At 44.3% G+C, this 9,222-nt stretch overlaps 1 non-coding gene across 1 annotated transcript; it reads right to left on the bottom strand.

Annotated features, from left to right (window-relative positions):
* Positions 1–6,168: 6,168 nt before the first annotated feature.
* On the bottom strand, positions 6,169–6,332 carry LOC128095877 (U1 spliceosomal RNA). The gene has a single exon (XR_008213471.1). It is a non-coding gene; the product is annotated as a U1 spliceosomal RNA (small nuclear RNA).
* Between the last annotated feature and the right edge of the window lie 2,890 nt (positions 6,333–9,222).

The raw sequence follows: 9,222 nt of genomic DNA on the forward strand, positions 1-9,222 counted from the left end.
TCATTCCAGTGAATTAGTCATTTATTCAGCAAGCATGATCAAGGGGGATCATCTGAGCCCTTTGCTAGGTAGAGGGGAAAACAAGGGAATCAGTGAAGAAGCAGATGTGCTAATCGTAAAGTGCTCACTGTGCAGAGACCACTGGAAGTCTTACTCAGGCTGAGAGAACCTGGAAGCTTTCCTGAAGGAGGCAGCACCTGAGTTGAGTCTTACAGGCAGCCGAGGATAAGAGAATACTGAAAAATGCGTTTCGGAAGTGACAGCCAGGTGTGTCCATTAAGATCGGCATCAAGTAGGCCCTGTTTTAGATGACAGCCCTGGCCCACAGCCGGCTGGCCACTAGGCTCTTTCTCAGATCAAAGAACATACCTCGATCGGGTAGTCAAAAGAAGGGAGGCAGCATTACATCACAGCAACCATTAGGTTCTGGTTCCCATTTCTCTACCAGGAAAAGCTTAATTGTGCCAGGCCAGCAGGATGGCCTGAATAGTGAGTGGCAGCTGGCAAAAAAACAAAACAAAACAAAACAAACTGAGGTGCTAAGGTAACTGTGGCATTTGCAACCACATCTGTGACCACACCTTTACAGTATAAATCTCCCTGTTTTGACCTGCTTTAGAGATAATACTGACGGTGTCTCTGTTTTGTCTAAAATGGTTAAGTTTCTGTAAAACATGCTTAATTTCTCAGAATGTAACTCGGGGCTGGGACCTTGAAGAGATATTCAGGTAATATCATTTGTGATATGTTATAACTCGAGACCTACATAAACCTCAAATAATTTCTATGCAGGGCCAGTTTCTCTTTGGGCTCTAGCCAAGACTGGACACAAGCTATTCTTTTTTTATAGTTTTGATTTTGGTTTGTTGTTTGTTTGTTTGGGTTTTTTTGTTTTTGTTTTTTGTTGTTTTTCTTTTCTTTCTTTCTTTCTTTTTTTTTTTTTTTTTTTTTTTTTTTGGTTTTGGTTTTTTGAGACAGAGTTTCTCTGTGTAACAGCTCTGGCTGTCCTGGAACTAGCCTTATAGACCAGGCTGGCCTCGAACTCACAGAGATCCACCTGCCTCTGCCTCCCAAGTGCTAGGATTAAAGGCGTGCGCCACCACCGCCCAGCAAGCTATTCTTATTAGAGGGTTTTTTCTTATTTTTTTCCTGAGTTTGTGATGTGAATTTTCACTGGGCGCTTGTTTCTCTGGTACCCTATGAAGAGTTAACACAGCAGTGTGGGAAGTGGGATTGGCAAGAGATGAGGCGTAGGCTGTGGGGAAGGAGGGAGAGCGAGCCGGTCACAGGCCCTGGACGGTCTTGTAAGACTCCTGATTTCTATCCTGCAGACAGAAAGAAGTGGTAAAGGAAAACAATAAGGAACGAGATGTTCACACTCACCCCCTGTGCCCCCTTCCCTACTCTTTGGAGTGATCATGTATATCCTGTGCCATTATATGTTGGAAGTATGTGATCTGTTTTTTGTTTTGATTTTATAGAGGATTACAGTTAAGAGATTGCACGAATCTCAGAAGGGACTTTGAACTTTAGACTTTTTTTTTTTTTTGGTTTTTCGAGACAGGGTTTCTCTGTGTAGCTTTGCGCCTTTCCTGGAACTCACTTGGTAGTCCAGGCTGGCCTCGAACTCACAGAGATCCGCCTGGCTCTGCCTCCCGAGTGCTGGGGAACTTTGGACTTTTAAACATTGTTGAGACTGTGAAAGACTATGAGGACTTTTGAAGTTGGACTAAATGCATTTGGTGTTATGATATTGTTACAAGCTTATAGGGGCCAGGGAGTGGAATGTGGTAGATTGAATTTGTAATTGTCCCCCTATAATCTCATAAGGAATGGCACTATTAGGAGGTGTGGCTTTATTGGGGTGGGTATGGCCTTGTTAGAGAAAGTTTGTCACTATGAGGGCAGGCTTTGAAGTTCCCTATGCTCAGGATACCACCCAGTGTCTCAGTTGACTTCCTGTTTCCTGCAAGATGTAGGACTCTCAGCTACTACTCCAGCACCACGTCTGCCTGCACACCATCATGCTCCCCATCATGATGATAATGGACTGAACTTCTGAAACTGTAAGTGAACCACCCCAATTAAATGTTTTCATTTATAAGAGTAGCCATGGTCACAAGCAGGGAGCCTGCATGGGATTGACCTCGGCCCTCTGCATATATGAGACAGTTGTGTAGCTTGGTCTATTTGTGGGACTCCTGGTGATTGGAGCATGCTGTCCCTGGTGCTTTGACTGGCTCTTGGGAACCCATTCCTCAGGCTGGACTGCCTTGTCCAGACTGAATACAGGGGGAGGTGCTTGGTCTTATGGCAGCTTGATAGGCCATGCTTTGATGATACACAAGGGAGGCCTGTCCCTTTCTGAGGAAATACAGAGGAGGGATGGGTGGAGGGGTTCAGAGGGGAGGAGGGGGAAGGGAGTGAGAGGGAGGTAGAGGAAGCTGTAGTCAGGATGTAAAATAAATAAATAAATTAAATTAATTAATTAATTTTTAAAAAGAGTTGGGGTGATCATGGTGTCTTTTCACAGCAAAAAACCCTAACTAAGACACCCACATAGCAGCAGACTGTAAAGAGCTGGGATGCCATCTCACTGTCTTTATTCATCTCCGGGAGCCAAAAATCATCCTTCTGAGGAGATAGGAGAGGGGAGGAGGGAATTGGGGAAGAAAAGAGAGGGATCAAGAGGGGAGACTCCAGGGGCCTATAAAAGACCAGCCCAGAGTCCACTGCACAGCCTGCCAGCTCTGGGGATCCCACTCTTCCCAAAAGAAAGCTTTTCACCTTTTCTGAGTCTTTTCTTTTTTGTCCCTGGGTGTTCCACACACAGACAACACAGACACCTGGGGCAGCCAGCCCACGGCACAAGACTTAGAACCTCTGTACCAGGACTTGAAGGAGACCATCATTCCATATAACTGACAATTAGGAAGCAGAAATTGGGAAGTGCCATTGATCGTCCAGCATCCTGACTCTTCTGCCCAGTTGAGGTCCCTTCTACCACCACCACCATACTCAGCACGATCAGACCCCCCCAGCCAACCCCCTTTCTACATTGGAAGGAAACATAGGGGACCAGGTCCAAGAGACAAGACAACTCTAACTCATACAGATCAACAGAGATTTCCTTCCCATGATATACCCGATAGAGGTGTTATACCATCATGCCGAAGCCAAGAGATGGGACCCAGACATCCTGGAGAGGAATTTGAAATCTTGAGGACTAGTCAGAGCCCGGGGTGGATGGACAAACTCCTTTACTTGTGTCTGTGTGCAGTGGAGCGAAGGAATTCCTCAGACAGTTGGGAGCTAAGATCCATGGCTTTCAGGAGTCAGTCACTGGCAGCTTCATAAGAGAGAGGTCACAAACGTTTACAGTGATGGCCTAACAAACAGGGATCCTGTGACCTCCCTTCCCTGTACTTGTCTCACTTTGCCTAGTTGAATAAAACAAAAGGGGTCCACCTTGTTTTCTGAGACAGGGTCTCTCTAAAAACCAGAGCTCACCCATTCAGCTAGGCTGGCTGGCCAGCAAGTTCCAGGGAGATACTTGTCTTTGTCACCCTCCTGCTCCCTCGGACATCCTTCAGTATATCTCTCTCCTACCTTCAGAGTCCCATTTAAAAAAGTCCACTAAATTCAATTAGTACAGCCTACGTTCGCATGGGTGTGGGCCATCCTCTGGATCATGGGCAACCTACCAACAGTCACACCCCCAAATAAAAATTACTCCACCTCCCTCAGCAGCCATCCACTACCAATAACTTCTCAACTAGGGGTAGGCCTTCACAAGTCCTATGAGTAGCTATGAGTTCATGAAGGCAAGACACGTTCGTGTTCAGAAGACAGCAGTTTGCACACTCTCCCCTGCCCTCCACCTCCTGCATTCTTTCTGCTCCCTCTTCTGCAGTGTTTCTTGAGCCTTACAGTCGGAGGAGGGGGTGATGCAAGTGACCTTTTAGGGCTGAGCACACAACCGCCATTTATTCTTATCGCTATGACCAGTTATGAATTTCTTCACTACCTACTACCCACGGGTGGTGGGGGAGGGGAGAAAGCAAGCTTCTGTAACCAGGATTGAAAATAGCACAAACCTAGGCCAAGGGTGGGGTCCCATGTGCCTCTTCTCCTTCCTTGACCAACGGCAGCGAGGGCCAGTCTTGTAGATGGGACCCTGTGCATGGAACTGCGATTGCTCAGTTAACAATTGCAGTGGTTTGTCTAGCCCAGAGAATGGCGTTTTGCAGCCTTTCTCCAGCTTTTGCGTACTTCCCGCCCCCTTTTCTGCATGGTGAACTGATCTTCCCAGGGGTGATCTAAGTGATCTTCTTAGGGCTGTGCCTATGTCAGCTGCTTATGTTCTGCATCTTAGGCACCCACGAGTCTCTGCATTCACCACGACAAGTCGCTTTTCTTTAATGTGTGTGGTGGTTTAAAAGAAAATGGGTTCCCAAAGAGAGTGGCACTATTAGGAGGTGTGGCTTTGTTGGAATAGGTGTGGCCTTGTTGAAAAAAATATGTCACTGTGGGGGTGGGCTTTGAGGTCTCTTTTGCTCAAGCTGTGCTCAGTGTGGTAAACCGTTCACTTCCCGTTGCCTGCAGATAAAAATGTAGAACCCTCAGCTCCTTCTCCAGCACCATGTCTGCCTGCGTGCCGCCATGTCCCACTATAATGATAATGGACTAAATCTCTGAAACTATAATCCAGCCCCAATTAAATGTTTTCCCCTTTTTTTGATTTTTCGAGACAGGGTTTCTCTGTGTAGCTTTGGAGCCTGTCCTGGAACTCACTCTAGACCAGGCTGGCCTTGAACTCACAGAGATTCACCTGCCTCTGCCTCCCAAGTGCTGGAATTAAAGGCGTGTGCCACCACTGCCCGGCAAATGTTGTTCTTTAAAAGAGTTGTCGTGGTCATGGTGTCTCTTCACAGCAATAGAAACTCTGACTAGGATAATGTATAATGCGGCTGAGGAGATAGCACAAGGTAAAGTGCTTGTTGCACAAGCGGAGGGACCAGATTCAGGTCTCCAGCATCCACAATGTGCTGGATGAACCTCATGGTCCACCTGTATCCCAGTGCTCAGGAGACCAGAGCTCGATCACTAGGAGAGCTGAATCAGCAAGCTCTGAGTTCAAATGAGAGACCCTACTCAATAGATAAGGTGAAAGGGCTGGAGAGCTGGCTCAGCAGTTAAGAGCACTGGCTACTCTTCCAGGGGTCCTGAGTTCAATTCCCAGCAACCACACAGTGGCTCACAACCATCTGTAATGAGATCTGGGGCCCTCTTCTGGCCTGCAGGCATGCATGCAGGCAGAATATCTTATACATAATAAATAAATAAATCTTTAAAAAAAAAAAAAAAAAGATAAGGTGGAAAGCAATCAAGAAAGACCACGGCATCAACATCTAGACTCTCCACATGCACATGAAAAATATTCAAAATAAATAAGATATTGTATAAATGAAGTGAGCACAGATTTTTGTTATTCTTTTTTTGTTTTGTTTTCTTATTACAAAAAAAAATGACATATAACAGCTAGATATGGTGGCACATGCCTTTAATCCTAGCACTTGGGAGCCAGAGGCAAGTGGATCTATATGCTTTTTAGACCAGACTGGTCTACATAATGAGTTCCAGGACAACCAGGGCTACATAGAGAGACCCTGTGTCCCCCCACAAAAAAAGACAAATACAAAAATTACAATTACATGAAAACAGTTACCGGGAAAGAACATGAAAATTAAATTAGATCAAGGTGCACCCAGACAAAAAATAAAAAAAAAAAACAAATTAAAATTTTACATCTCTAATCCTTCCAGATGTGAGAAAGGTTTAATTTAAAAAGAGCAAAGCTTGGTCTTAAATCAAGACAGAATTAGGTCATTAGATCATGTTCTTAATCAGCAGAGGGTCACTTTTATGGTGAAAATTTTAAATGTAGTACATGATCTCTTTGCCTAAGTTTTGTGCTAAAACAAGCCAAAGTAATTGTTTCCTTTTATGTTCAGAATTTTATTTACTGGAAAATAAAGAGAGTGTAAAGCCAGAGACAGATGAGAGGAAAGAGTTGGGAAAAGCTCCACTTTTCAATATTTATTTTTAGCTCTGACATAATCTCTAAATATATAATATTAATTTCCTATTTTCTTTTTTTTTCCCCCTCAGGGGAGAGCGCGAACACAGTCCTCCACTACCACAAATTATGCAGTCGAGTTTTCCGCATTTGGGGAAATCGCAGGGGTCAGCACATCCGGAGTGCAATGGATAAGCCTCGCCCTGGGAAAACCACCTTCGTGATCATGGTATCTCCCCTGCCAGGTAAGTATAATTTCCTATTTTCAATATCTTCTTTTAATGTAGATGTAGTGTCTAAAACTCTTATTAATTAATCAATAAGTTGCAAATTTCCTTATTTTTTAAATGATTTAAATTTTCTTTTTATTGAAAAATTTCATACAATGTATTTAGATTATGCTTTTCCCCTCCCCCAATTCCTCCCAGATTTTCCCCACCTCCCCACCCACCCAACTGCAAGCCTTTTCTTTCTCTCTTTAAAAACAAACCAAACAATACAGACAACAACAACAACAAAAATCTAAAGCACACACACACACACACACACACAAAGCCACAATGGAAACCAAAATATACAAACAAAGGACCAATAAGACTCCCCCCAAAAAGCCCAGCAAAGCAACTTGAGACAAAACATCTACAAAAACATCATTGAGTTCATTTTGTGTTGCCCCCCCTCCCCCCTTGCAACGTGGTTCGTGGCTTACCAGCATCTTCACATGCTGTTTGTCATTGTGGCGGCTGGCAGTGTCTCTGACTCAGCCTTCCACTTCCCAGCTTTATTCTCCTCCTTGTCCCGCCTATACTTCCTTCCCGGCCACTGGCCAATCAGTGATTTATTTATTGACCAATCAGCAACACACTTGACATACAGACCATCCCACAGCAATGGGTAGAGCAGAATGTCATTTGAAGTCATTTTGTTGCTCTGTTCCTTTAGCAGAACAACAGTATTCTGTTTTTCCCTAGATCCATGGCCTATCCAGGCTCAGGTTCTTGGCTACCATGGAAGTATCAGGTATGGATTCCATCTAATGGAGTATGTCTTAAATCTAATGAAAGAGTGGTTGGTGGGAAAAGCAGTGGTTGGTTACTCCCAGAACATTTGTGCTACCATTGCACCAGCACTTGTAGACAGATCACCTTTGTAGGTTTCAGGGTTTGTCACTGAGTTGATGATTACTTTTCTTCTGGCAGCACACAGAGTACCTTCTAGTACCGTGAACTCTAGCCAATAGGAGTGAAGCCTCCAGTTAGGCACCAGCTCAACTTCTTGTTGGATGAGATATGTAAATATTGTTTTCAACAGCAGAGCTTACCCATCAGTTTGTGGAGAGAAACCTTACCAATAGCCTGAGATATCTTGGGGTTTCCTTGGTACCTGTGGTGGTTTGAAGGAAAATGGCCCCAAAGGGAGTGGCACTGCTAGGAGGTGTGGCCTTGTTGGAGGAAGTGTATCACTCTGGGGGCGGGCTTTGAGATCTCTTTTCTTAAGCTTCACTCAGTGTGACAGCCAGTGAACTTCCTGTTGCCTCTGAGTCAAGATGCAGGACTCTCAGTTCCAGCACCACATCTGCCTGCACGCCGCCATGCTCCCCATCCTGATGGTAATGGACTGAACCTCTGAACTGTTAGTGAGCCACCTCAGTTAAATGTTTTTATTTGTAAGAGTTGCCGTGGTCATGGTGTCTCTTCACAGCAATAAAAAAAACTTACCTAAGACCAATGACTCAGATAGCTGTAACCCATTCCTGTCACTGATTTCACTTAGTGGTGAAAAAGTTCTACTTGGGGCACTGTCTCCCACATTGTTTGGTGATTCCATTTAGATAGTTTTCACATATGTAGATATTGTAGGAAGTGTCTACACTTGTAGGTTTCCATATGGCACCTCAAACAGCTCTTAGTGTTAGCTGTCCCTCACCCATATTCCTCCCTCCCCATGTAATCCTTCCATTCCAGTGACTCTCCATAATAATGTATTCTGTGTTCCCTTCCTTGGGAGATCTCACCTCCCCCTAGCCCTTACTAAGTACCTAACCTCTGTGGTTATATGAATTGTAGCATGCACAGCAAAGACTTAAAGGCTAAATAAAATCACTTATAAAAGAAAACAAACAATATTTGTCTTTGGGGTCTAAGTTACCTCATTCAGAATAATTTTTTTTCTAGCACCATCCATGAAACAGCAAATTACACAATTTCATTTTTTTAAACAGCTGACTAATATTCAATTGTGTAAACGTACCTCATTTTCATTATTCATTTATCAGTTGGTAAACACCTAGGCTGTTTTCAACTTCTGACTATTCTGAATAAAGCAGCAATGAACATGAATAAGCAAGTATCTGTACAGTAAGATGTAGAATCCTTTGAGTATATGCCCAAGAGTGGTATAGCTGAGTCTTTAGGTAGATCTAGCCCCAGCTCCTGAGGAAGCTCCACGCTGATTTCCATAGTGGATGCACAAGTTCCCATCATCATGGAGGAGTGTCCTTCCCTGCATCTCGACCAGCATGGAGGAGTGTCCTTCCCTGCATCTCAACCAGCATGGAGGAATGTCCCTTCCCTGCATCTCCACCAGCATGGAGGAGTGTCCTTCCCTGCATCTCCACCAGCATGGAGGAGTGTCCTTCCCTGCATCTCCACCAGCATGGAGGAGTGTCCTTCCCTGCATCTCCACCAGCATGGAGGAGTGTCCCTTCCCTGCATCTCCACCAGCATGGAGGAGTGTCCTTCCCTGCATCTCCACCAGCATGGAGGAGTGTCCTTCCCTGCATCTCGACCAGCATGGAGGAGTGTCCTTCCCTGCATCTCGACCAGCATGGAGGAGTGTCCTTCCCTGCATCTCCATCAGCACGAACTGTCATTCATTTTATTGATCTTGCCCATTCTGACTGGGATAAGATGAAATCTCGAAGTAGTTTTTAATTTGCATTTCCCTGGTGGTGAAGGATGTTGAAAATTTCTCTAGATGTTTCTCAGCCATTTGTGTTTCATCTTTTGAAAATTCTCTTCTTAGTCTGCATTCCGTTTTTAAATTGGATTATTTGTTTTCTTGATATACAGTTTTTTAGTTATTCATATATTTTAGACACTACCTTCTGTCAGATGTATAATTGTAAAAGAACTTTTCCTGTT

Source organism: Peromyscus californicus, unplaced genomic scaffold, assembly GCF_007827085.1.
Source record: "Peromyscus californicus insignis strain IS unplaced genomic scaffold, ASM782708v3 Scaffold_4__1_contigs__length_199733344, whole genome shotgun sequence".
Lineage (NCBI taxonomy): Eukaryota > Metazoa > Chordata > Mammalia > Rodentia > Cricetidae > Peromyscus > Peromyscus californicus.